General features: G+C 46.2%; 1 long non-coding RNA gene across 1 annotated transcript in view; it reads left to right on the top strand.

Moving 5' to 3' along the window:
- Window positions 1-1026: 1026 nt before the first annotated feature.
- Window positions 1027-5638, top strand: part of LOC109296107 — a 35650-nt gene continuing 31038 nt past the window's right edge. Inside the window, exon 1 of the long non-coding RNA XR_002096894.1 lies at window positions 1027-1086. This is a non-coding gene — a long non-coding RNA (uncharacterized LOC109296107). The remainder of the gene's footprint in view (window positions 1087-5638) is intronic.

Here is a 5638-nt window from a genome sequence, read left to right as displayed (position 1 = left end):
CCATCTGCCTAGATGGAGGGAAACTTTAAACCACAGGCTGCCATCCTTTTCTCCCCTTGAGTGGGGTGGGAGAGGGAGGGCTGGTGCCCTCCAGCATCTCCTTTGCCTGCCACATTTGCATTCCCACACAGCTGGGCATCAGAAGGGACACCAGGTACAAAGGTCTGCAAGTGGCCTATGAGTGTGAAGAGAATACATACTGGCGGTATAAAACCCCTAGTACTGAAGCTGATGCCATTGAAAACTCCTTTCCAGACATATCCCAAAGAATGGCCATAAGGCAAAGGTATAAAACCTCTAGTATTGAAGCTGATGTCATTGGATACGTTTGGAAAGGAGTTTTCAAAGGAACGGCCAAAAGGCAAAGGTGCTTTTTAAAGTGGAGCTCATAGAACTGAAATGAAGTTGCATTCAAAGAAAGGAAAGAATTGCAACTTTCTTTTATAACGTGGCAGCTGGTGACTTTCCTAGGCTGCAGGCTGGAGTGACTCAAATAACCTGGGGGGACGCAGGTGGAAGGGCAGGCGCCCCCAGCCAAGGGGGGAACAAACACCTGCCCCTCAGATCTGACCCCCTTCTCTCCCCTCGCCTTCCTGCAGCTGTGGAGGGGCCACAAAGCTCAGCCACGCTCCTGCTGTAATGTAAGCCTGTGGGCGGAAAGCGCGGGAGGGCGTCGGCAGGCAGGGTTCTTTGGTGAGGTCTTTTCTTAGACCTAGTCAAGAGTTGGGGAAAGTTCTTTGTATAGAGAAGGGGTGTAGGGGAACCTCCATGGCCCCCGCACCTCGTGAAGCCAGAGGCCTGCAGGGTCGGGGATCTGCAAAGGGGCTCCTCAAAGCGGCCGGAGGGCGCGGGCGCTCTGGCGCTTGAAATCCCGCTCGCGCCGCGGCGGCCAGTGGGAAGGGCGGCTCCAGGTGCCGGCCTAGCTGATTGGGCCTCGGCTGTTTCCTAGGCGATGGGCGGGGAGAGCTGGGAGAGGAGCGCGGTGCTTTAGCCGCCGGGCGGCCCGTGGGATCGTGCTTTCCCCCTCCGCCCGCCTGCCCGCCATGGGCTGTGGGAACTCCACGGCCACCAGCGCGGGCGGCAGAGGTAGGGGCAGGGGCAGGGGGAGAGGGAGGTGCTGCTGGGGCTGGGGAGGGGGGCTTGAGTAGGGGCTTTGGGGCAGAGTCAAGGCGAAGCAGCTTTCCTCGCCGGGAAGGAGGGGAGCTGGCCCGTCTCTACAACTACATGGACACTCTTTGTCTTGGCCAGGGCTGCTCTGGGGCAGAAGGGAGAATCGGGCCCCGGCGCTGGGCGGCTGTGGGGGGGATGCCTGCTGCCGCTTTTATCCTGCCAGAAAGGAGGATTGCGGTTTCCCTCGCTTGGTTTCGGGTTTGTTTAAGCTAGTGCTTGTTCCTGGGCTTCCCAAATCCCTTCCCAATAGCGGGGCAGAGGCAGGAGCTATCCAGGATGCGTTTTGCAGAGTCTGCTATGTAAAGGTCCCCAAGTGAGGCAGGGCACTGGGAAGATGATGCCTCCCCACGACCGAAGCCTGCACCTGTACGAGGCTCAGTTCTGAAGATTTAAAGAAAAAAAAAAAAGATAATATCTATATCTATATCTGTCTGTTGGCTGCATGAGGAGTGTTGGGTGTGGCGGCATCTGTAGCTGGCTTGTAGATATGCTCGGGGTTTCCCTGCAGTCAAGTCTTTCTGTGTTTGGTGGCTGGAGCCCCAAGAGGTTTTTTTTTTTTTTGCCTGGTCTATGGGACAATTGTGCTTTTGTTTTTAGAGTCTCGGACGTGGCCTGGGGATGACCAAGATCTTTATTTTTACATTCATCTCAGTCTGAACTTTATGCCCAGCAATATTTTGGCTTCCCTTCATAAAAAACCTGATCCGTAGCCCTTGGAGGTCACGCAAGTCACTCTCTTGACTGCATTGGCCTTCAGATCACATGCAGAAAGCATCTGCCTTTCTAGACATGCGGTCAGTGACAGTTCAGTGCCTCAGGTAGCCTTCAAGTCCAGGGTGTAATCTCCACCCTCTTCACTTCCTTCAGAGGCTAGGAATGCCACTTTTGTAATAACTTCTTGAACCCTCCTCTACTTCCTGCTTGTCTAAGAAGCTGGCTCTTGTGCCTACATTGAGGCTTCCTTTGTGCATTCTGCATTACTAATGCATCCATCTAACTCTATCTCAGTGGATTGACTGTTGTTATTTTGAGACTAGATTTGCTGTTTGTGGTTGTTTCTGCTGTCTTAGCCCTTCCTCCCTTTCACCTTTAAAACATTTTGCAAACGTTGAGCTACCTATTTAAGCTCTCTAATTCCTGCCCCCCCTAATTCACTTATTTGTTGTTAGGACATCTGTAATCGCTTGAAACCATTTACCAAAGTGGAGATAGATTCAATTAGAAAAATACTGCAGCTAGTTCTGCTCTCAGTTTCACTGGATTTACATTGAGTCATCTATATTGACTTTAACGGATTTACAGAAGTGTGAGTGTGTAATTCTGAGCATGAATTATATTGACCCTTCATTCTCTGAGCTGATTGTAGTTAAGTTTGTGTGAAGTAGTTGCTGGTCTTCTCATTAAATCCTCAGACTATATGTTCATTGTTTTAGGGGTCTGTTCTCCCATTAAAGCTTATGTGAGTCCTGCTTACATCAGTGAGTGAAGTGAATGTGAATACATTAGAGGTCGTATCATTACTTAAGTTCTAACAGTATAATTTCACTTGTATCACTGAGAGCTGCTGTAAGTGATTCTGTGAACTGCAGTCACTAGAAGTCCCTCTAATTTACAACTGCTACAACTGCATACAGATGGGAATTACATCAAGCTAGTGACTGGTAAACATGTTTTACATCCATCATAGGCTGGATCCAGTTTCTTTGTGAGCTGCATATAGCTTGCAGGCAGTAGGTTGCCAAGCCCTGGTCTAGGCTATTTTCATTTATGTCAGCTATTTGCCAGTTAACTTGAATTAGCAATTTTTTTTTGTCAGTGTCCAGATGTGTCACAAACATTTGTTCCAGGACGGAAACGGGAAAACCCAAACAGGCTGTCATTTGAAAAAGTGTTAGCTAACTCACAATATGTAACAGATAACACCAGCAGAGTCTCCCTATGCCTGAGGAAGGGTGTTTGTGCCTGAAAGCTTGCAAAGAACTTTTCCGTCTGTTTAGTTGGTCTAATAAAAGATAGCACATCTACCCAAAGAACCTTGCTGGCTAACTCACAAAGCACTTACAAATGTGGTAGCTGAACAGTTAAACTGGGTTAAAAGCTCAAAATTAGATCCACCCAATGTGTGAATAAAAAAGGTATTTTAGGACATTTTTAGATGTGTGAGAGATGCAGTGCCAAGCACATCTGAAAGTGCCCAGCACTGCATTGTGTACATTTGTATAAACAGCAAAATGCACATCAGCACTGGGAAAATGGTGGCTGTGTGCTTTTGAACTAAAACACATTGATTAATCAAGTCTGCTCCAACGTGCCGATCTCTGGTGTGTCGCAGCACAAAAAGGTACGTGTATCAATGCCCTTAGGTTCCATTAATGCTGGTAAACTAATATCTATAGTGATGGATTTTCTATTTACATAAACATTTTAACTGGAAAGACAGATTTTCAGAGCTGGATTCTTGTCCTAATTGTACTAGTGTAAGTCGGGTCTAACTGCTGAAATCAGTGAAGTTACAAAGGTATATGCAAGTGGTGGTATGAGTATGGAGAGAATAAATACTGGTGGTATAAAACCCCAGTACTGAATTTTATGTCATTTAAAACTCCTTTCAAAACATCCAAAATACAGCCAAAAGGCAAACATACTTTTTAAAGTACATCTAATAAAAATGAAATAAAGTTTAATTCAAAGAAAGGAAATAATTGCAACTTTCTATTATCACTTTGGTGTTTTAAAGCAGTAGTTGGCAACCTTTTTAGGTTGCAGGCTGGAGTGACTCAGTTCTGTCCGAGGCAGGTGGACAGGCAGGTGCTAGTACCCTGCTGCTGTTGCTTTTCTCTGCAGCAGCACAGGAAACCCACAGCTAGGGCTTTTGCCCACAGCAGTAGGGAAAAGTGACTGCTGCTGAAACCCTAAACCACTGAATGCCACCAAAGTCTCACATCTTCAGTCTGTTTTAAAGAAAAAGGGCATTTCTATTACATTATAGAAAAGTGCTGTTTATATACACATTAATGTTATGGCTGTAAAGTACCACTGACTGTATCTTGAAGAGTAACATTATGACTGTATTACAGTCAGGAATGTCAAAGCCAGCCTTGCATAACATGTAATTAACCTGGACCACTCTTTGTCATATTATGTTACTAAGTCTAATACTTTAGTCAATTGTACATCCTGGATTAGCTGTGTAGGCATGGTGCTCCACTCCTTCCTCTGGTAAATTCCCATTGAAATGAAGTATGTTTTACTTGAGTTGGAACTATGTATAATTGCGTAATCTTCCCAATGTATGCAATATGCCACCTTCAGTTTTGCTTGGTGGAATAACATGGCACGGGTATCAAACCTGGGGGGCAGGATGATCTACACTAAGAGATGGGTGGTAACAGAAACAAAATGCTTTCCTATGATACTTGTCCAGTATGCTACTGCACAGTATTATAGTATTAAGAAGTTAACATCTTGTGTAAATGCACCCGCTGTGTCATTCCACCCGACTGTGGGATAAAAACGGTGTTCTTTTTCTTTAGCCCTAAAAGACTGAGGTTGGTTCCTGTTTGTTTTTTTCCTGATAGTGAAGGTCACCATAAATTTAGGCCTCCAACAGTTGGTTTGAATCCAAATTTGAAATCCAATCGTTATAATGACATATCTTGCTCCAGACCAAGAATAATAATTTTTTTTTTTTTTTTGCTGCCTTCAAACTGATATATTAAGTGATTTTAAGTCTTCTCTAGAGGTCTTCAAGAAAAGACTGGACAGTCACCTGGCTGGGGTCGTGTGACCCCAGATGTCTTTCCTGCTTATGCAGGGGGGTGGACCTGATCCTTTGGGGTCTCTTTCAGCCTTATGATTCTATGAATGCAGAGGGATTAAACCTTCCAAAGCATTGGCAAGTACTGAGAAGGATCTGAGATTTAACGGATCCTCAGTCTGCTGAGCCATGGCCATTTCTGTGATCCAATAAACTGAAGTATGCATTTCTTTTCAAAACTCAATCAACTCCCTGAGCATCCCGGTATGCTCTCTGGGCTGGGTGGGGCTCTCTGCTCCACAGCAGGGCTGGACTCTCCCCTCTGCTCCCTGGCTGCAGCTCTGGCAGAGACTGCAGGCATCTGCCTGCTTTCTCCCTGCTAAATAGGGATTATTTCCCCCACCCCTCTGCTTTATGCAGACACCTCAGCATTAGCTAGCAGACCACATGCTGGCTGTGGGAGACAACAAAGGCAGACAAGCTTTTTGGAACTAATCAACAGGTAGCTTAATGTCCTTCCTTTGAAAAGCTATTTAAGAAGATCTTGAACTAATTGATAGAGGCTTTGTTTTCTTAATGGGTTAATAAACACTGTGTTAGGGGTGATAAACATTCCTGATGGGCTGCTCAGGAGAGGAGAGTGGGCGGGGTGGGAGGCGGGAGGGACACCCTCCCTAATAAGAGTGTCCTGTTGGGGCCTGGCCATGCCCC

The sequence above is a fragment of the Gavialis gangeticus genome, unplaced genomic scaffold (genome assembly GCF_001723915.1).
Source record: "Gavialis gangeticus isolate Ggan-Ray unplaced genomic scaffold, GavGan_comp1, whole genome shotgun sequence".
NCBI lineage: Eukaryota > Metazoa > Chordata > Crocodylia > Gavialidae > Gavialis > Gavialis gangeticus.
This window is presented reverse-complemented; position numbering and strand designations above follow the sequence as displayed.